The 24,228-nt window shown below is 31.9% G+C and overlaps 1 protein-coding gene across 1 annotated transcript in view; it reads right to left on the reverse strand.

The window, feature by feature from the left end:
* Positions 1-23,766, reverse strand: part of LOC110998488 (extracellular sulfatase SULF-1 homolog) — a 67,834-nt gene extending 44,068 nt beyond the window's left edge. The window contains exon 1 of the mRNA XM_045630383.1: positions 23,582-23,766. The gene's annotated coding sequence lies outside the window, so the exon portion shown is untranslated. The remainder of the gene's footprint in view (positions 1-23,581) is intronic.
* Between the last annotated feature and the right edge of the window lie 462 nt (positions 23,767-24,228).

Below are 24,228 nucleotides of genomic sequence, written 5' to 3' on the forward strand. Positions count from 1 at the left end.
ATTAATGATTTTAGATACTTGTACTTTTATAATAAAACTACTATTGCACGAAAATGATATCGGTTTCAGCATACGGATTTAAAATATGTTGCTTAACATTGTTGAAAACTATAAAATACTCTGTTTTGGGTGTTGGACATTCCCAAATATATATCAAAACACATAAACAGCACTGAGACTGAACATTATCCGGTATTAACTAAGACCAAAACATGGTCCATGTGACACGATCCACTTGTTCACGAAATACATGTCGTTGTTGGACCTGAGAATAAATAGTCAACTAAGTTAGTCCTAGTGTTACTACACGATAACTATTAATGCAATAGTTTAGAAAATTTATTGCTATCAACAATATCAACGAAATATCTTTGCATTATTATTAATGTAAATGGTTTCATGTATTTTTAACTGAGTGTGACCAATATGTATGTAATATTGTTAGAAATGCTATCCCATAGAAAATAATAGAACACAGTTAAAAGTGTAATTATTAAACTGTTAAACATTTAAACCTATGATCACAACTTATCTACGTTTACTAATTATTCTTATTCTTTAAATGTTATCTGGTGTTGAGTGTGTGTTTCACGACCCTTGCTCATAAGGTGGGCTGTAAAGTTTGTAGACTAACATAAAAAAAAAACATTTTTTTTATAGAATTTCATATAGTGATAAAAATGATTACCTCTTCCTTACCGCAAAATTTCTGTCTAGCGACCATTCTTTTAGGCCTGAGAATATAAAAAAGTCGCTGGGGCCAAATCAACACGTTGATGCGAAGCAATTAAGTTATAACTTGAAGTTTTTAACAAATTACTAGCTGACCCGGCGAACTTTGTTCCGCCTTAATGGCAATTAATAAGCAGATTTTTTTATGGAAAATTAAAAAAAAATTAAATACCTACATTAATCATTCATTATACGAATGGGCAATGCCACTATCATGACATTATAATTGTTAATTATTTATTTAATAGAAATAGTTTGTCCGTCTCCTGGCTCTAAGCTACCTCCATGCCAATTTTCACCCAAATCTGTTCTGCCGTTCTTGAGTTATAAGTGGTGTAACTAACACGACTTTCTTTTATATATAGATGGTTGAATAATAACTAATAAAATACACTTCCTATGTTTTAATGTCATCTTAATATCCCAATTACACTCATTTCTGTCAGAAACCGCTGTACCGTTGCTTGATTTTGGTCAAGTGCTGACATGTAAGAATTTAGACATCAAATTATTGTTAAATGTAATCAGCAATAAGTATTTATGTTTTTGCTCGCGTACGTATAGGACATAATAAAGCAATAACAATAATAATTTAAATTAAAACAAATTTAAAACATTGGTCGCTGTATTGCGACACTTCTTGGTTGAGCGAGGAAAGCATCAGTTCTTGGGTTATCTGCAGCGTAACACCTGGGCACTTGATCCCCATATTATAATATTTTTGAGTTCAAATTATTAATGAGATTAGAATTTTTTAAATTGTTTACATTGTTTTTTTGTATTTTTTGAAAAAAGATTTTCAAAAAATGTATTTCCCAATATTCCTGGTCTCTCACATTTCTGACTTCAAATTTTGCCGTTATACAAACCGTAAAACATCTGAAACTACCAAAACTACCCCAAAAATTTATAGCGGTAACCCGGTAAAGTTACGACGATCAAAAAACACTAATTCTCAATGGGGACCACTTTAGGAGAACTCAACATACAAACATAGATTTTTTTGCAGCATTTTGGTCTGCAGATCACGATGTCTTGGGTTCAATTTTCGTATAGATAATCCGTATATTAATGCAATATTTTTTTTAAATAGAACAGGGGGCAAACGAGCTAACCTCATGTTAAGTGATAACGCCGCCCAAGGACACTCAATGTCAGAGGGCTCGCGAGTGCGTTGCCGGCCTTTTAAGAATTTGTACGCTCTTTTCTTGAAGGTCCCTAAGTCGAATTGATTCAGAAATACTTAAACGAAAAACAGGTTCTACCTACATACGCGCAAGCCACAATAATAATAAACCTGCACGTTTTCATTAGAATTTAATGGCCTTTATTACATTACAAACCTAAGAGTAACTCGAATTCATGAAATAAAGGAACATTTCATTGTTTCGTAGATTTTATGAGCTCAGAACAGAAATTACTCGCTTACATTTAGCTAATATTAGACGAACTCAAATACGAGTTGATGTCAGCAACGAATTTACTCCGGGAACTGCAAATGCGACAACTCTAATGCACTGGCCATTTAAACATTCCATTTAGATTGTTGTTTAATTTCTAACATGCTCTATCTTTTGCGGCCTTGGACTCTCATTGTACTTATGCTCCCTAACATCAATGTTAAAATTTGTTACCAAAACAGAATTTAGAAGCGGACACTAATATCACTTTATATTGAAAATTTCATTTTATCATATAGGTAACATAATGTACACTTATGAGCGTCAAAAAAAAGAAATAGACATTAAATGCTTCTAATTTTACATTTACTGCCAGTACTACTACTAGTTTCCGGTTTGTGTTTCCACCACGGTTTGTGTTTTAAGGTTATGTAAAATTAAATAAATACTGCATGTAATTGTTTTTTGTTAATATTTTCATCTATTACTGTTTAATTATATGTTGTTTTTTTATCCTAAGTGTATTTTGTATGTGATATAAATGAAAAGTTTTTTAATAGTTAAACAACATAACTTTATTAACAACTTTCTGACATTGCTTAGTTTAATGTTCTCACGGTACCAAGCAATGCTGCCAACATCACGTCAGTAATAATTTCTCCCTGAGCCTACGAAATTATAACTTACATTACATTCACAATGGAAACTAACATATGAATTATTCAGGTCGCCTAAACAAATGGGAATACCTAGTATAAAGAAATACGTTATTTTCTTAACTATAAAATTACACACATATTTATATAATATATAAAATAAACAGTCCACTTACATGGATCGGGCACTGAACTTAGACGGATTTGGATTTCACCAAGTGATTGTTCAACGTATAGTTTTAATCAAAGTGAGTATGCGATAACAATAAATTATATTTACAGAGTAAGGAGGCAGGTGCATATACATATATAAATTTTGTTGAATGTGATATAACTAAGCAAACCACAAAGAACGACTACGGGAGGTGTATATAATTTTACACTATTAATATGGAAATTGAAACCCTCATGGTTAAATTTAATAGTTTGTTTATAGGTAATTCAATACAGCTTAAAATATTGTCTTAAATTTCGCAAAAGGATCGCTCGGAAGCCCCATTTCACAAGGGTTTCGCTAATGTATGCTTGGGTATCGTTACATCAAATATTTACTTAACATAAACTCCGGTCCGAATATTTCAGTGGAATTTAAATTTCGAAGCTTTGTTTGAGTTTCACTTCTGATAAATGTACAGTCCACTTACATGAAATGGTTGTAAAACGTGGATTTGTTTGTTACCATGGTTACCTATCTCTATAGAAAACACGGCAAGAAACAATATCCAATTTAATTTAAATAGTGGTGGCTTGTGTGGAGTGTGAGTGGATGGTTGACTTACAGGGTTTTGAAAGATATAAATACAATTTTTACTATATTTATTATAGAACTAGCTGACCTGGCGAACTTTGTTCCGCCTTAATGGCAATAAATAAGCAGTTTGGGTTTTTTTATTGGAAAAAATACAAAAAAATTAAATACCTACATTAATCATTCATTATTATTTCTGTATTTTAGTACATAGGTTGCTCTTCACTTAAGTACCTTGTGATACACATTTTTTCATTTTTTGTTTTATTATCAGGCGCAAAAACAAACAACGCTGATGGTCTTCCGACCCGTGAACATGCCACGTATAATTGACCATGGGAAAAACATGAATGTTCTAGATTTAAACCACAAACTTTTAAGGATTGGCCTTGTGATTTGTTGATGGTCATGGCAAATGCAAGACGTATCGGAAATTGAAGTCTTTTAAATTCAAACGGCATATCGGTTGGGATCATCGGGATCCTCGGAATAAGAACTTCCTCACCTTTGAATTTTCCTATCATTATCGTAGCGTAAATTACATTGTTCTTCAATTTTCTAACCACCAAACGCATACCATTATGTAGTTCAGGTCATCTACATCTTTATTCTTTTTCTTCTTTTTTATCAGTAAGCAATGTAACTCTCATGTTTGTTGTCAGCTGCAGTTTCGTCACATAGCGCCATAGATTTGACGATTTGAGGCAAGCGTTTATTTCGTCGACAGCCGTAGATCTTGGAATTACTGGCAGTATTTGGCGGAAATCGCCAGACAGTAAAATCATTGCTCCTCCAAAACATCTCGATTCATTGCGTAAATCTTTTAATGTTCGGTTAAGTGCTTCCAATGCACGTTTATGCGCCATTGTGCATTCGTCCCAGATGATGATTTTCGATGCCGCTAAAACTTTGGCCATTGCTGAGTGTTTTGCAATATGACACGTTGGTTCTCCAATAGTTTGAAGATTTAACGGTAATTTTAATTCTGAATGAGCCGTACGGCATCCTTCTAACAATGTGGCTGCTATTTCAGAAGAAGCAACTGCAACCGCTATGTTGGATCTCGCCCGAACAGTTGCTAAAACTAATGACATCAGGAATGTCTTGCCAGTTCCACCAAGGGCATCTAGGAAATATAAACCACCATTTTCATCATCGTTTGCCTTCATTAAAGTATCATAAACTTCCTTTTGTTGGTATTTCAACAGGGGTACATTCGTTTGAACTACTAAATCTAATTCCTGGTGATCATATTCACGTTCCCGTTCCAATACTCGATTAAATGCGTCATACGACAACAACAACAAATAGAAACATTCATCATTCTTTGGATGAACTGTATACATACGACAATACCGAGTTTTATAGTTCTCTTCACTGTTTATACGAATGGGCAATAGCACTATCATTATAATTAAATTGTAAAAATAATTAAACGTATTTATTTAATAGAAATATTTTGAATATTGATTTCTTACAAATATCAAATTGTCATATATACGTCATTACATAGCTGTCATTATACGTCAATTACATAGCTATCATTTGCGTTTTATTATTCCAAGTCTGATTCTTATTTGTTATACCACTTTTTATAGTAACTGACGTTTCATGTCAAGTCCCACGGGAACGCTGTCGAACGGGATAAAAAGTATCCTATGTCCGTCTCCTGGCTCTAAGCTACCTCCATACCAATTTTCACTCAAATCTGTTCTTTCGTTCTTGAGTTATAAGTGGTGTAACTAACACGACTTTCTTTTATATATATAGATATTCACTAGGATGGGCGAAGTACAGATTTAACATTACGTCAATATTATTGTTGGCAAAGAATACAATGACATTAAGATGACGTACAATATTGGAAACAAAATAAAATAAATAAAAAAATAAAATACGTTTATTTTGGAACATAAGATCATCTAGGTATCACTTATTCCACGTCAATCAATTCAAGCTTGTAGGCATCCCTACTCATCGGCAAAGAAGACAGAGGGTGTAGGCCGAGAGAAAAAGCCGGCGTAAAAAACTCTCGGTACTCTTTGAAAAAGCAAATCATCAAACAATATTTAAAACAAATATATCAAATTAATTAGAGGTAGCCTGCCCAGCATTAGTCCCAGGCCCTTTTATCAACTAGATAATCAATAACTTTATAGTAAGCTTTTTTACACAGCTTTTCTTTAATACATTTCTTAAATTTATTAAAAAAAATTATTAAAATACATTGTAGCGTGCAAATTATTAATATTACCTCTAATTTTCTAGAATATGTAATTATCTTAAATTATCATTGAGTTTCCATAGGATTTTTCAATACTAAACAAACACTATACTGTTTCGCACTTCTTTAGTACCTAAAGGTTTAAATAAGTTTAGTAAATATTTAAACGTAACCCAATTAGTATAAAACTGCCGCGGGCCTCAAATCAGTAATAATGGGTCACATGGGCATTTACACGGTTTTTCACAAATAATATGTATACACCTAACATGACAGATAATAAAACGGTGAGTTCAATTACGATTTTCACGTAAAATAACACGTCACTGTCATGAAAATAAACCGACATTTAGCGCAATTATGAAACCTCTCAAAATGTGTGCCTTGACACCTAAATTTTCTGCATTGTATGAGTTTTTGTTTTGTAAAACCTGTGAAACGTGTCGCTTGTAGACACATCTTGTTAGCATAAATTTCGTTTTTGTTTAAGCTGACGGGATATTGTTTTACCTCAAAAATTTCAGAGGTTTTCCTACCGAAATAAAGCCAGCTTTACCTAGCAGTAGCTGTAGTATTTATACGAGTTACCCTAGTGTTTAAACGAGAGATTCTTAACCGTGCGGTAAAACCCCGTACATCAATCACATCTACTCGCGCAATTAGTATCTACTTGCTCAGTAGCAAAACATCGTATCAGCACGTCTAAGACTTAAAATTCAAAGGCAGTTGTCTGCTTCAGCTCCGGTAAAGACGATCAAAGGCAAATACACAAAATCTTACGCTAAGGACTATAATTTCTAGTTATCATTTATAATGTCAAGTCAGTCTGAATCATTAAGTAAGTTCATTTATATTATTCTGGCAAAGTGTGTTCTTATCGATTTGCTTTGGTAAGTGAATTGGTAGTAATTGTATTTATTAAAAATTGTGTTCAAAATTCTAAGTCAGTATATCATCTGGCACTCTACTAGGTAAATCTGAACATTACAGTTATCTTCGCGAATCGATTCTTCCTTCAGCATATACGTAACCGACAATACGTTTACAAATGTTTAACTATTATTAGAAATATCTTAAGAATTTCATAAACATCAAATTAGCCGCACCTTTGTTTGACACATTATTAACGCCAGCAAATTTTGATACTATCTAACATGAAATTTGTGTGTCATAATTGTGATAGAATTACTAAGTATATTACTCAGGAACCAGTGTTGGCCTTAGTGCTTTTAGTATGACACTCTCATGAGGTCGTAGGATCGATCCCCGACTGTGCAATCGACTTTCTATGTGCGCATATAACTCGCTTACTTTAAAGAAACACATCGTGAGAAAAACGGCATGCATACTCGACAGTGTGTGTCAGGCACAGATGGCTGATCTTCTTACATATTAAAAACATAAATGATCATGAAACTGATTTCAGAGAACCAAATTCAAATATTAGCGTTACTGTTTTTTTTACTCAGATTTCTTGAAATCGTTTGGAATATCTCCTTTTAACTTTTAAATTATACAATGAAATTGTTTTTTAATTAGGTACAACGGCGTTTATATCTTGTATAAGTTTGAAATTTAAATGATTCTTATTTAGTGTCAAGATTTTGTTACATTATATTACATTTTTAAGGAAACAAACAATCGCTCATTACTATTTGCTTTATTTGAATAATTCACAGATTTCAAATAAATACTGTTTTTGAATATAACAGTATGTAGCCAATGTTAATAGTACAAATATATCTAAAGACTATTTTATAGTTTACTATTACTGGAAATAAGACCCTTTATACGATAAACAGCTTATAAATGTTAAATACAATAAGAGTATATAACTGCCCTTTCGTAGAAAGCAAAATCATGAATCGAGACGAGCCCACAGCGAAACCAGTTTCTATCTTGATTGTGAATACGAAGACCGTTTTTGGCGTGCCAAGAAGGGTCACTCGCCTAGTCTATGTATAATTCGCGGCTGGCTTTCAAATTTCTCAGCTTTTATTAGAGGCTTTAAGTTACGCCTACTTCATAGTCATAGTACTACACTATGACAGATGTTTTAAAGAGAAAAGCTTTAGCCAATGTTAAAAAAGGCTTTCTTTTAAGTGCGACAGAAACATTGAGGTATTTGACACTTTAAATTTTTTTTTACTTTAAATAAGTATTTTTTTAAAGTTGTCACAACGTAGCCTGTGACGTAAAATTTTAACCAATTCATGATATGCGGAATTCGTAATTCGCGCTAAATACTAATTATAAGGAATTGTAAAGATTAATTAATACTTTTCCAAAATTATGATTTTTCTTCGTCAACAATGTAATATCAATTCGAAATCAGCATCTAATTAAAATATAAATAAATTCGATAGAAACAAGATCTTTTTATCTGAGACAGGCCAATCTTGATTTGCTTATAAATTACCAATAAAAATGAAGAGTAGTGTTGGTAGAATATAGATGAAAAATATAAATAGTAAATTTATTTTATGCATAAAAAATAAATGTAGTGCGATAATAACATTCTTGAAATATGTGAAAAATAACAGCTAAAATTGGTTTCGAATTCGGTGCAAATCACAAAATTCACACACACAATTATTCTAGAATATATTTTAACACTAACATAAACGAAATGTAGGACACTTGCTTGAAAGCACAAATCATCATACTCAAATTTTATTAGTAATCATAGCCTAAACTCCATAAATTAATAATACGAAAATTAAAACAAATTAAAAAGTTTGGATCCTGTAGCAGGGTACTTTTAACCCTGGCAGCATTTTCTCGTTGTATTGCGATACTTATTCTTACTCAAATAGTTTCCAAATCCAAGAATTATAGATACGACAACGAACAACTCATTTTTCACATTACTTTCACATCGAATTTTCTTTTTCGTATGCAGAGGAATTCTTATTTCCGTAAATTTATTATATATGCAATATAAACCAGTAGGAATAATCTCCATATCTCATACGCACACTGAGAAAATGCATAATGCGACAGTCCTCGAAGGCAAACGTGTCAAATCCATGCATAAACCAGTCCAGCTATGAGAAGTCATCTTATCCTCTTAGTAGATTCCATTTAGCTGATAGCGTTAAAATTTCAAGACAAGATTTTACAGGATTAAAATAGCTTATATAGGCTTAAAGTTAATCCTCAAATCGAGGACTTCGTGATTATAATTTAATATTTTCATAATGCAAAATGAAGACTTTTTTCTGAGTATTTATTTATTTCGTTAATAAATAAATCGGAAATCCATATTAGAGAAAGAGAGCTCGAGGTATTGATCATTTATATCTTGGATTTGGAAGAACCGAATTCATTCTTGGCGGAACCAGATTTAAATGTTTCGATCACGTTTTGCCAATGAAAGTTCATAAATATTGCTATATTTTAAATTAATATCGCCTACCCGTTATTCTAACCAAATTAAAATAATTATGACTCTCAACATCCCTTACTGCAATGAGACAAGCTCAGGATAGAGAGGTGTGGAGGCAGCAAGTCGACGCAATTCTAGCGTTCTTCTGGATATTAATTAACTCATGAATAAAAGGAAAAGGATATCTATAAAAGGTACTATATCTTAGTGATCATCGAGTACAAATCAATTAAATAACTATAACTACGTATGTACTTTAGAAGAAATCGTAATGTTTTAGACCCAGAATATCGACATGCCTCTGACGTCAATGAAGACTCTTAATAGTACTTATCTCGATTAACGTGTACTTTAAATTTTCCCATATTTACACACAACAATGATACAATTTTCTAAGATTCACTTTGTTGTCTATACATGGTAAAAAGAGATATGTGATCTTCAACACAATACGTAATAACTGTTCGTGAACGATTTTCTATATATATAAAAGAAAGTCGTGTTAGTTACACCACTTATAACTCAAGAACGAAAGAACAGATTTGAGTGAAAATTGGTATGGAGGTAGCTTAGAGCCAGGAGACGGACATAGGATACTTTTTATCCCGTTCGACAGCGTTCCCGTGGGACTTGACATGAAACGTCAGTCACTATAAAAAGTGGTATAACAAATAAGAATCAGACTTGGAATAATAAAACGCAAATGATAGCTATGTAATTGACGTATAATGACAGCTGTGTAATGACGTATATATGACAATTTGATATTTGTAAGAAATCAATATTCAAAATATTTCTATTAAATAAATACGTTTAATTATTTTTACAATTTACAATTTAATTATAATGATAGTGCTATTGCCCATTCGTATAAACAGTGAAGAGAACTATAAAACTCGGTATTGTCGTATGTATACAGTTCATCCAAAGAATGATGAATGTTTCTATTTGTTGTTGTTGTCGAATGACGCATTTAATCGAGTATTGGAACGGGAACGTGAATATGATCACCAGGAATTAAATTTAGTAGTTCAAACGAATGTACCCCTGTTGAAATACCAACAAAAGGAAGTTTATGATACTTTAATGAAGGCAAACGATGATGAAAATGGTGGTTTATATTTCCTAGATGCCCTTGGTGGAACTGGCAAGACATTCCTCATGTCATTAGTTTTAGCAACTGTTCGGGCGAGATCCAACATAGCGGTTGCAGTTGCTTCTTCTGAAATAGCAGCCACATTGTTAGAAGGATGCCGTACGGCTCATTCAGAATTAAAATTACCGTTAAATCTTCAAACTATTGGAGAACCAACGTGTAATATTGCAAAACACTCAGCAATGGCCAAAGTTTTAGCGGCATCGAAAATCATCATCTGGGACGAATGCACAATGGCGCATAAACGTGCATTGGAAGCACTTAACCGAACATTAAAAGATTTACGCAATGAATCGAGATGTTTTGGAGGAGCAATGATTTTACTGTCTGGCGATTTCCGCCAAATACTGCCAGTAATTCCAAGATCTACGGCTGTCGACGAAATAAACGCTTGCCTCAAATCGTCAAATCTATGGCGCTATGTGACGAAACTGCAGCTGACAACAAACATGAGAGTTACATTGCTTACTGATAAAAAAGAAGAAAAAGAATAAAGATGTAGATGACCTGAACATCATAATGGTATGCGTTTGGTGGTTAGAAAATTGAAGAACAATGTAATTTACGCTACGATAATGATAGGAAAATTCAAAGGTGAGGAAGTTCTTATTCCGAGGATCCCGATGATCCCAACCGATATGCCGTTTGAATTTAAAAGACTTCAATTTCCGATACGTCTTGCATTTGCCATGACCATCAACAAATCACAAGGCCAATCCTTAAAAGTTTGTGGTTTAAATCTAGAACATTCATGTTTTTCCCATGGTCAATTATACGTGGCATGTTCACGGGTCGGAAGACCATCAGCGTTGTTTGTTTTAGCGCCTGATAATAAAACAAAAAATGAAAAAATGTGTATCACAAGGTACTTAAGTGAAGAGCAACCTATGTACTAAAATACAGAAATAATAATGAATGATTAATGTAGGTATTTAATTTTTTTGTATATTTTCCAATAAAAAAACCCAAACTGCTTATTTATTGCCATTAAGGCGGAACAAAGTTCGCCAGGTCAGCTAGTTTAAATATAATTACAGTTTGTCTAGTATTGTGAATATGTTTTGGTCTCTTAATTAAATTGTCTCGTTCATAAATGCGCTAGAAAGTGGTATGACAATAATTATATCGCCGAGAAGACTCCAAGGAAGTTTAACACGCACTAGAAAACATTCTACTTTTTTGAAGTGAAACTTCTTTAGGGACATGAGTAATTTTTTATGAATGAAACGCAATAACAATAATATTAGCGTCACGAAGTGCACCGTTTCTGTCGAAGTAAAGGGAGAAAGCGATTGAGACTGATTGAGAGAGAGTGAGAAAGGGAGATCGGAAAAAAAATTCACACTATTGGTTCATGTTATCGTTGAGTAGTTATTAGAACTTTAGATGGGAATTTTGTCGCAAAACGCCGTATTGTGTAGTAAACGCAGATTCATTTCTTCATAAGTTCATAGCATCATTAGTACGAATACAATGTGTAAACAGTATGAATATACATAGATATACAAATATACGGAGTGATCAGATACTGGTTGATTATCTATTAGGGCTTTTACCTTAATAATTAATTATAAGTAATATTTAATTTACAAAGAAGTTTCACTTCTGACATGTGTACTTTGTACGAACGCTTTTTTTGTTAATTGTCAATGCTTTTGTTAAGTGTATTCAATCCTTAAGTTGGGAATTAATAAAATCATTAAAATCAAGTTTCAAGTCACGCACCAGACAAATTCTGTTTGTAGAGATTCCTACTTCGTGAAAACAAAAAAAAACTACATTTCCAATGTGCTTGGAATAAGTGAGGATGGCAATCTCCGTATATATATATATCTTAGTAACGGAATAATTTTACGAATATCTGAGAAAATATTTTAAGGGCATGGTAGATAAAGTGAAAGCTAGCAAGGATAACAGTTACCCATAACGCACAGTAAGTAGGGAGTCGGTACTTACGCGCCCTCTTATGTAATGGTATCGATTTACATAAATATACTTGCCTGTGGTTTATGTTTTTAGTACTATGAACTTATATGTACCAACCAGTAAAGTATTGACAACCTCTTTGGATTTTGACCGCTTGGTGCTCATAATCTTTACGATTGCTGGCTCGTTAAAAAAAATAACAAGATATTCCAGATTTAATTTTTAATGTCGTCAGTATTTCTTTAAATTTTAATATATCTTATTTTAATTTTTTTTTATGAAAATAAAAATTATTAAACGATGTACAATTACTTTTTAAATACAATAATGAAGTCGAGATTATCAACATAGATATTTGTCTGCAATAATAATTACATACACTTTTAACGAGTTGCTTATATTATTTTATTGTATTTATTTAAATACCACATTTAAATTCCATATTAAAATAGTAGTAGATTCTTGGGATATCGTTTACAAAAAGAAAAAACAGTATTTTCGATACAACCACGCAAAATTGTATAAGGAGTAAAAGTTAGGTAAAGCAAAAAACGTCCACAGTATAGTTAAACAAATATTAGTATAAAATAATACCCTATAATAACACAAATGTTTATAAACTAATAACAACGTCATCGGCTATTGTAACTATCGGTTTTTACGACCAAATACAAGCAGTCTCTTCGCTTTTAACAGCTTTTGACATATCTATAAAACAAAACACTTAGACAAAAGACAAAGCCAAACAGATTACACAGATTAACAGAAACAGAAAACATAAGTACGTATTATCATTGTGTATTTACACAAAAGCAAAATATATATATATATAAAACTGAAATTACGTATAAACCATTAGTAATTAATGTTTCAAAGAAAAAACTAGATTGTTACTGCTAAAGAAAGTCAAAATCTTCCCGCCTCTACAAATATTTCCTCACATCCTCTTTGGCGACGTGATAAATATCAATATTTTCATAAGTAGCGTCATAGATAATTGGCAAATTGTGCATTTAATTCGTGTTCGTGCGAGGTACATGGAATAATTGTATCTTGCCGCATACGGGTGAGGGATTCTAAGAGAAATTAACGAAAGCAAATGGGGGCCATCTATCCTATCTATATATTATCTAAATATTGAGCATAAATAAAAAGACTTGCTGACTCCATCGACATTCTAATGTGTATATCGAAACATTAATATATATTTTCTTAAATATTTTCGAAGCATAAATTATATTTAAGAAATCTAGAAAAGTAAAAAATCTACGATTAAAAATGCGTAAGTAATACGTTGATTTAAATTTATTACTAAAAATAATATATTTAAGTCACTTAATTATGTTGTTCGACAACTTTTTTTATAAAGTATATTCTTGATATACTAGATAGATTATACAAATTATTGTGGAAAGATTGAATACTAATTTGTTAAAGTATAGGATTAATATTCAATCGAATGACCTTACAAGAAATTTATTTTAGGGTATTTGACATCATCTTCGATAGCAACGAATCTATTATCTTTTTTTTTTAAATCTTGTTTACATTTAAGAGTACCACAGAATAAATTCGCTCATACCCTTAGCCTTGCAATTTACCGCAGAAAAAAAAAACCTTTACTTAAGATATTTTAATAAATAATATAAATAATAATACAGTTTATAAGGCCATATATTCAAAATACTGAAGCTAAAAAATATATCAAATTGTATTATAACAGATTTTAAAACATTACCAAAATAGAATAAGTGATTAGACCGGCAGTGAACCCACTAGAATGCTGAATGAGTGTCTATGGGCTGCGATGACTGCCCTTTTTGCCCGTCCCTTATTGGCGTTTGGCCCCTATTCTATAGAAACATGGCATTTACTTAAATGACGTGATACGATAGGATCACCAATATTTTGTAGTTAAAAAAACATATTTAAAAAATATTTTAAGAAAAACGAAACAAGCAAATGCAAGGACAGAGAAGAATCTATTGGTGCCCGGAGTTGAATGCTCCTCAACAGAGTCCTATTCCTTTAAGCCTTCCAGGTCAACAAACATTATCATTCTCCATCCACAATCGAATACAACATCCAATACCGTTATGTCTTATATAACTATTTTCCAATAACCAATTATAATTAATTTGCAGTATATATATTTTCTATCGCCTAATTTAGCCAGCTATTTCATGTAAGACGTTGCTCATCATCTATTATGTATACGCTAAAGAATAATTATCCCTTTTTAATCTACGATCCGATGTCTATCATCGGAATAGAAACCCTACCCTATTTGGCAGCCCGCATCCTTTTTCGTAATCAGCCGATCAGCCGATCCTGATTGTACTAAAAAAAGTACATTCCTAGAAGCTGGTGGAATGGAAAAACCACATTTAAAGGACAGAATAAAAGTAATATGAGCTGGAATATCTTCATTTACTTCGATGTGTATGTAGCTTCGTTTGAAATCACATACCTAAGTTATTATATGAGCTATTTCTTTTATGTGTTGAATGTACTTTGAGCACGCAAGTGATGAATTAGAGGATATATTTAAATTGTTTTTTCCATAAATATATTTTATTTTATTTAATCTACCGTGAAGATTAAATGAAAGTCTAGAAATTGTACTTTTATTTCGCCATGGGTAACGCAAGCCGTGCGTAAGCGTGGCAGATTAATATAAAGTGTTATAGATTGTAGCCGCTTAAGAACCACCACCAAATATGGCCGCTCATCAAGAATAAAGGATCTGATTAGTAAAAAACTTAATCATTAGAAATTCCCGAGCGCGTCAAATTATAAACAGTGTATATTTCACTATTGTGTATACCTACGTATCAAAACAAATGAAAACGAACAAAATATTTTAATATTCTTGATACGGAAAGAAACAAATAGTATCACATTATTAAATTGCGGCTTAAATATTTGAATGAGACAATAGCATTGTTACAAATTTGTCACAAGACTATTTTTATGATTAAAATAAACCATTCTTCTAGGATCCGTGAATGAATGGCTGGAACGAAGAATGCTAGTCATTAATAACTTCAACATTCTTTTGTGAAGATTCACCGCGGGCTACGAGTGTCATAAAAAGGCGGAGACACTTCACACCTAAACTGGATCGAGATTAGGATCTCTGTAATTATTAGAGAAGTTCTACTTTAACGCTTGTTAAAATGATGAATGGATATTAAAACGATTTTATTCATGACATAAAAATATGTATTTATTATAAAATAAAAAAATCTATTTAACGGATATTAATAGTGAATTTTCGTAATTTTATGCATCATCTTTCTCGAGAATTAAGTAAGTAAGTAGTATACTTACCGTAAACTACTCAAAGTTTAAATGTAATGTAATGTATATTTAATTTATCTTAATTAGAAATTACAAGCGATTCTTCCTCTTCGCCTTATGTGTGTGTGAATTCAGTTAATATTTTTATTGTTGATCTTTATAGCAAGTTATGTGTACCTTTTTTAAAATGTAATAAAAAAGTATATATTTTGGTAAAAAATTCGGCAACTTTTTTCTTTGCTTATCGCATACCAAAGCCGTCGTATGCATATTGTGTAAATAACCTAAATTCAACACCAAAATATACGCAACAAGGATAATATTACTAAAAAGACAGAAACTAGAAGTAAAAACAAAAGGCAGATTGTGTTACGTTCTCAGACAGTCATTCCGACTGTCTCCAGGGACAAGTTTAACCGTTTCTGAAGATTCCACGAACAGTTTCAATGGGATAGTAATTACAATGTTTTAATATGGCACCTTTTATATTGCCGACACCTGGTATTATGGTCTTGTTAACGTCCTGTCTCATTAAAGGGCTTACTTACAATGCTATCGTAATTGGATTTTTGTTGAATTGTTTAAGTTTGTTACGGAGAAAAGCAGAGGATGAGATTATTAAGACTTTATTTAATTTGATCCTAATGTCGAAAGCAAAGAAACATTATAATGAAACTAAGGTTATATACACATAGGTAAACTTTATAGGCTTGTGGAAAGTAAGTTTTCATTCGGAATACACTGGCTCCATTATTTCTGAATATTTTACAATTATTTCGTTTTGATACTAGCGTTACATAATTAACAATTCCAAGTATTAAAGAAACTGTTTATTTTAATGCCCTTCAAGTGCAAAAAATAATACATAAAATTATGTTCTTGCGATTTCCAACTATAGTACAGGAACTAAAAAACTATGCCTACTAATAGAAATGTGGTATTCACCAGTCTGAGACAACCCTCCGAGTTTGGTATTACGATAGAATCACATTTTTCTCATAAAATGTTTATACTGTATGGAATAAAGTATATTCTTTATTTATATATTTTTTTCCATTCAAACCCGTTGACAGTCTATACTTGCTGCTTTAAGGGACATTTAGGGCCCGTTTAGGGCAGTTATTTGTTCTTATTTTATTAGTGTTATGAATATTTTACGACATAATACTTCTTAATACTATATTCCGCAAAAGATTTAGTTACTTTAATTCTTATGGCATTGACCAAGTAAAGGGCTTAGTTGCGGGAGTGCCTCCACAGATAAGGTTTGACTTCTTTGACATCACTTACCAGTTGCCACAGACTAATAGCTGCAAGACATTATCTATGACAGTGACACAATCGCTTGAGTAAAATATGGTTTATTATGATGCTGTATATAACCTGCAGTCAATGTAACGGAAATAAATAGTATCAACATCCCAATTTAAAGATTTAATTATGATTATCATATGAAAGTTTTAGTACTGAAATCTAATTATTTATGGTAAATGGTCGAACGGGGTTTAAATGCCAGAGATGCACATAAAAATATGGCTATCGTCACAGACTGACCTGACCACATTCCTTTAAAGAAGAATAGTTAAGAGACAATAGAATGTTCACCCCGAACCCAAAGGATGCACTCCACCCATTCGTTTTAAGACCTCGCATTTAAAACAAAAAAAAACTTAATAAAAATTATTGATTTTGTGTGAAATAGGTATTTGGTATGTATATATGTATCTTGTAATAGATACAAAGTCGCAAACACAATGACCCCGAGCGTAATAAGATAATTTATGTAATATTGTACGCGTTCTGTACACAGGTATATTGATACCGAGAATAACCTATTACATACCTTCGACACAGCGCAACGCCGCAGATTATTTTATTATAGTAAGTTAATAAAAACACCATACGTACGTGCCCCGCTTTTTGATATATTTCTATATAAGTAATTGGCTGATACACACATATTTCGACTGCAAAAATATATAAATATTATGAAATACATATAAAAAAATTTTGCTGTTTAATTTTTCATTTTCTTTTTTATAGCCCCTCTCTAACACCTGGCACCAGGGACAGCTAAACTGCAGAGAAGTTCTCCGCTTTGCAAAAAGTAGCTTTTTTATTTCCAATAATAATTGAGGTGACTTTTATTACTTTTCGGACTACCCGTTAATTATTAAAGTCGTATGAAATTGAATGTTAAGTTAAAAATGTTTCAAGCTTTAAATATTTGTAACTGTTATCATAACACTAATATAACATACTTAATAGCATAGTTATCGACCGTGACATGTAATCTGTGTAAAAGTGGGACAGAACATAAATTAATTGAGATATTTTTCAAACCAGTTTCATTTCTGAACATTAAAAAGGTCATATAATGAACAATTACTAAACAGTCGTTATCGAGACTTAATATTATAACGTACAATAGAAAACAGTCAAAAACCGTGTTTTGTTTATCTGAATATTAAATGTCATGGAATTGTCTTTGTCCTTATAAGTTTTTGCACGTGTGCCTCAAAATGTTTATAGAAATCAATATGTTATTTCAATTCTTTCTATTTAGTCACCTCAAATCACAGATAATATATCAAAGGTGTGGTTCCGCTGCAATTTTTATCGTTAAGTTAGGGACTGATTTATAAATGCATAGGGCAGTGAAACATTTATTAAAAAAAAACTAAATATAATTTATTATTATTTAATGCGTACACTTATAAACGTCAGAAAAAAATATGCTTCCAAGTTTACATGCCATTTGCCATTGAAATCAAAGGTCAGTCAAAAGAACTGTCGAAAAATTGGATCCGAAGGGATTTTTGTATTATTCTAAGTTATTTATTTACATATACAAATAAAATTTACATCGCAACACGAATACAACATTTATTAAGAATGTAATTACATTATATAAAGTGATTGGCCTTTGATTGTCGGGTCGAAATTCCATCTTGGGTATAGACCTCCTATAGCTTATCCCATTCATCTTTGTTTTTCGACATTTCCATCCATTACTTGTTCAATACAGCTATGACTTTGCCGGATTTTATATAAACTATTTATTATATATATTTACTAATAAGCCGAATTTTTTTTACTCTTTATTTTACAAAATAATATAGTACATATATTACAATCTGTTACATTAGAAAACCGCTGTGGTTAGTAATAATGTAACCATAGCAGTCTTGTTTAGGAGTGCGACAAATGCATGTGTAGTCTACTTAAAATACTTTTAAGTCGTTTTTTAATTTAAAATTTATGTTGGTTATTGTTAGGCTATTTGTTATGTGATTGGGTGGACTATTTATTAGCCGCGGTAGCAAATACCGCAAAGTTCTCTCGCCATATACTTACTCATGACTGCCGAATCTGAGGACGGCAGTAAATCGTTAAGCAGAGCCGCTCAATAGATCGGAATACAAATTATGAAAACACCTTCTATATACAAAGCCTATATTAATAATAGCAAAATCGCTATTACATTGTACGAAACCTTAATATTAAATATAGCTAATATTACGCGGTAAGCCCGCTGTATACAAGATGAATCTTCACTTTCCTCTGATAGAACGCATCTTATAATTCATTTATGCATAAATGTGGAAACGTCAATTCAGAAACGCTAATAAGCTATAATGACTAGCGAATAATTACTCTTTTTCCTTTTCGTGTTCGCATTGAACATGAGATTCGTTTCTATAAAGTGAAAGAATTAGAAATGATTTATGAAATTAAGCTATACAGTTAAATAACTATAAAATCAGACAAGGTGAATGCCCAGATTTCCGGATGGCGGATTCTTTTATGTCCGATATATACAAATTTATTACACGGAATAAGCCAATTGATCATTGATTTAAGAAATTAATTTTAACGTTAATAGTCTATAGCTTGCTCTATGTTTTTGGTCTGAACCTGTAATCTATGACATTGGTAACGATAGTCTATAATAATAGTCAATGAACAACAATTGTACTTATTACAATTCTTTTTGACAAAATTGGTCTGACATTTGATTTAAAACGTATTACAAGTGTTTCACAACAATGTATCATTAATTCAGTTGATATTTAATCTCTTATTATTTTTATAATATAAGGCAACATTATTGTCATGCTTTTATCGATTATAATTTCCATACATTGATTGTATGTTTGTACAGTATAGTATATTCTCTTATATTTTCATTCCGTTCCGTTTTGATTAATCAATATACGAGTAACTGTATATCTCGTTATTTCTCTAGGGAACGAATTTGTTATAAATTCTGACTTCATTTCATTACGAACGTTTAATGTTATTACTGTTAAAATTCGGCGTCTCTTTGGACACGTTATTTTTTAATTTTAACTAATTTAGTAAACGTAAAAGTATAGATAAATAACATGCAATCCTAACAATAAAAACTAAAGACATATACGAATGCAGTCCTGTGATAAACGCAACAAAATTACGGTTTGTATGACTGACGATATTATATAAATTTTCTGATTGCCCTAACGATTTGTCGGCTTCCATATTTAAATTTCTACATTCTTTAAATATGCGATTGCGAATTCCGTCTTAGTAGCATACTTTAAAACTGGCCAGTTATAACAGAATTCGAGGTTTAAACATGATTTTGACACAAAGCCGTTGCCGGCTCGGTCTTGACCGGTTTTTATGCTATGGTGGAGCAAGTTGCAGTGGACCGGAGCGGCTTTTGTCATTCAATCGTCCCATTGTCCCACGGTCTTTGTCGGTTGTCCATCGACCATCCCGGGAGACACGCGTCAATGCTTTAAATTCTGATAATTACAAAAATAGTATAGTAGGTCATGGTATGTAATATATGACAGTGACAAAATAAAAACGGGACACTAGGAATATAAATAATAAACGTATAAGACCAATCAGCAAATGACTAATTGTAAGAAGCACTGACTGAGTTAATATGTAATCCTAATATTTTTTCGCTTAACGGATAAATCCTAGTCAAGCGATCAAAAAACAATCCTCCACGGGTATACGTTATATTTGCGAGTAACGTATAACGTTATGCTTTCGAAGGAGCATGTCTCAGAATTTAAAAAATAAAGGATAAAAATCACCTTACTGAGAGCTTCGAGTTACGGACTTGTTCATCTAAAAGTTCTAAAGAAGTCACGACGTGGTTGAGTCACTAGCATTTTATATCGTAAGCAATTTTGTTCTACAATCATATAAACAGCAACAACGTAGGTATTAATTCGATTTTAATTTATAAAACATGCTATCATTTTAATAAAACAAGCTATCATTTTAATCTTTGACAATATCGGACTTCATAAGATAGTTTTTGTTATTTTAGGGAAAAATGATGAGAGTAAATTTCTACGATATGCGCGCACACCGTCACAAAAAATCGACATCCTGAAGTTATGGATAGTCAAGAAATTAGAAGTGTTTGTAGTTTGTGTTTTTGAAGTTATAACCCTTATATATAACTCTTTTGGCGCATTAAGGAATAAATTATGAGAATATTTTTTTCTATTGGTCGTGTAGATTTTTCTACAAACGTATAATAAGGCCAAAGGTTTTTTGAAAGGGTTTTATCTTATCACGCCAAAGAAGTTTAACTTCTAACGCGTGTACATAAGTAGTATACACGTTTTTAAAATAGCTCCACGAATAAATGCTTTTAGTCTTACATTACACATAACTAATTCAGTCATTACAGACTTCTTTCGGGGCTTTAATTGATTATAAAAAAGTTGTCCATACAGATAACCTAAATATTAACAAAGGACTGAATTGAAACCCTATTTTGACAAAAGGTTCAGGTTATCGACATTACTATTCCGAGCTTGAATGCAAGGTACGTTTCGATACATAAAGTTCAGATAATTTAGGGTTGCCTGTTCAAATATATCAAATTTATTCATGTTTAAATCTCACACCCCTGCAAAATAATGCGTGTTTTCTATGAGATATATTTAAATTACAAAAGATATAAACATGAGTTAGTTTATTTATTTATTTCATAACAATTATAATTTTTTATGTAACAGGGGGCAAACGTTTTATTAAGTGGTACCGCAATGGACACTCATATTGTCGGAAGGCTCGCAAGTGTGTTGCCGGCCTTTTAAAAATTTGATCCGGAAATACTACAGCGGGCAGTTTTAGTAGTGAAGCGCTACAAAAACTGCGTTAAGAAACGCTCAATTGTGGAACGACGGACGTCGAGTTGATACGGATGGTATTTTATTCTGGCTTGACGTCCGATGATAAAACTGAGTTAATCCTATTAACTCCTCTAAACACTCAAGAGTACTAAAAACTCCTTAAAGCGCTACACAGCTTTAGCTTTAGGAGTGTTCCTATAGGGGAATCCACAGCTATAGCTGAATGCAAATTACCATCTCTTCATTTTTATGTAAGTATAAAATATTTTAACAGTTTTAGCCAGAACTGGACGTTTGGCCAGAATCAATCAATTCAATTTCAAAGATTCTTTATTATGATCAACAACAATGAATAGTGCTACATGTGTACAGTGTACATTAATTTCCTTGAATGTAACAAACATATAACTATACACGTTTTTTAAGCCGTATTGCTTTTTAAAAAACTTATTAAAACAGATACAATCTAAAGTTATAATTTTTCGAAAGGTTTAACAATAACGAACTAAATTTAACTTTAAATGAACTATGCAATCTTAAGACGAGATTTGCATTTTTGACCTGCAAATCGAAGGGATGAAACATCATATATTTGCGCGCTCCATAAGTGCAATCTATAGAAGACTAAAAGGTAGGCTAAAATTGAAACTATATTATTTATGCTTAGTATATCAATATATACAAAATATTTTAAATACATTTATAATAGATATGCGGCTTTTTTAATTATTTTATTTATGAACTACTATTAGAATTTTTAAATTAAGTACTTTGAAGTTTACAAAACCCTAGCTTGCCAGACCATAGGACCATTAAGTAGGTACCTAGGTAATATTATGTAGACGCTCCAGGTTTTATAGCTAAGGCAGGGGTTTGTTAAGAGCATATTTTCTGTTATTTAGGACCAAAAACGGGCTTTACTCTGCAATTAAATTTGAATTTAGAATCAATATTTAATAGTTCTGAATTAAACAACATAATAAATTAAACTAACCTTAAAATATATAATTAAAAGGAGTCCCTTTAGGCAAGGTTCCGAAGATACTGGCAGCGTGTCCCCTTTGAATAACTAGACTAATAGACTACATATTCCACATAGTTACTACTTTCATTCCACATACTCTCATACTGTCGTCTTCAAATCTGTGGCACCTCAGATTAAAAAAAAATCTATTCCTTCGTATGTATTCTAAACCATTAAATGTGTGTGAAACACGATAATTCTTCTAACGTAGGTAGGTATTACTGTATAAAGATAAATTTATGTCCTTAGTATTTTATGGTAGCGATAACTTTATGTAATGCTCTTTTAAAATATTAATTAAATTTAATTTTAATAGGCAGATACAATTTTCCAATATCATTACTATATGCAACAATATAGCAGGACATAATATAACAGTGTTTTTGTACCGTAGACGTCTCAGCAAAATTTCGATGCGAAAATTTGTAGGAAGAGGAAACGAGGTGTTTTTTATTGCTACGAAAACTTTTAAGAGAGATTCAAGATTTGTGTACGTAGTTATTTCAAGATGTCGTAAATATATATTATGTAAATTACAAAACACATTTATTTCTCTTCTACATGAAACTCTATTCTATGAGCAATAATATGTTTTTCGTCACCCACAGAAAGCTGTTCTTCAAACTTATCTAATGAGCAATGCACAGACTAATCACTAAAGCGTCATTCCCTTTACGGAACTTACGTACGAACTTAATACGGGACCACGAAAAATCGCCATCATTTTACTACTACATTATTAATAACGCCACTATTTCTCAATATTTATATTGCAGCATAAATAACTTCTTATCAGCAAAGATAAAATCGGAGACAGCGACGACTAGTCTGCCACTGACCGTGCGGACTTACCCCTAAAACTAAATTTCACTTACCACAATAAAGCTTATATTGCACTGAATAATTTTCACTAAAACAAAGACACAAATTATTTTAATATTATAGCTAACAAAGCTTTAACTTTGTTATCATACACGTAAAGTTTCTGACGTGCGAACTGTCTCACGTAACGCGGTCGACCGCTATCCGCGTCGGCACTCGGCACAAGACTGTCATTTGAATCCTCATTCCTCAATCCGATGTTCTCTCCCGAGCTTTCTTCCATCCCGCTCGCGCAGTCACCTGCCCGGTAAAAAATATCACATTTCGCCGAAATTACGTACAAGGTAGTTTATTCAAAAGAAAAACTTGATAGGACACAATACTGTTCAACTAACATTTAAGTTTAAAAATTCTATAGATTGTTCAGCAGCAGATAATACAATTTCGAAGAACAAAACCGTCTGATGTATACACAAATAACTCGTGTGTCTTAAAGTCACATAAATAATAAATACATAGCTGTAATAAATAAATAAATAATTATAATATTTTAATATTGATTAATCGTTAAGTTTTTAAGTACTCATAAAATTAAGCAATCATAATTTAAGAAATATAAAACAAAACGCAAATTCAAAAAATACCCTATGCATGAAATTATTACCGTGACCGTTAAAGGCATTTAAATGTTGGTTCATTA

This window comes from Pieris rapae, chromosome 12 (assembly GCF_905147795.1).
Source record: "Pieris rapae chromosome 12, ilPieRapa1.1, whole genome shotgun sequence".
NCBI lineage: Eukaryota > Metazoa > Arthropoda > Insecta > Lepidoptera > Pieridae > Pieris > Pieris rapae.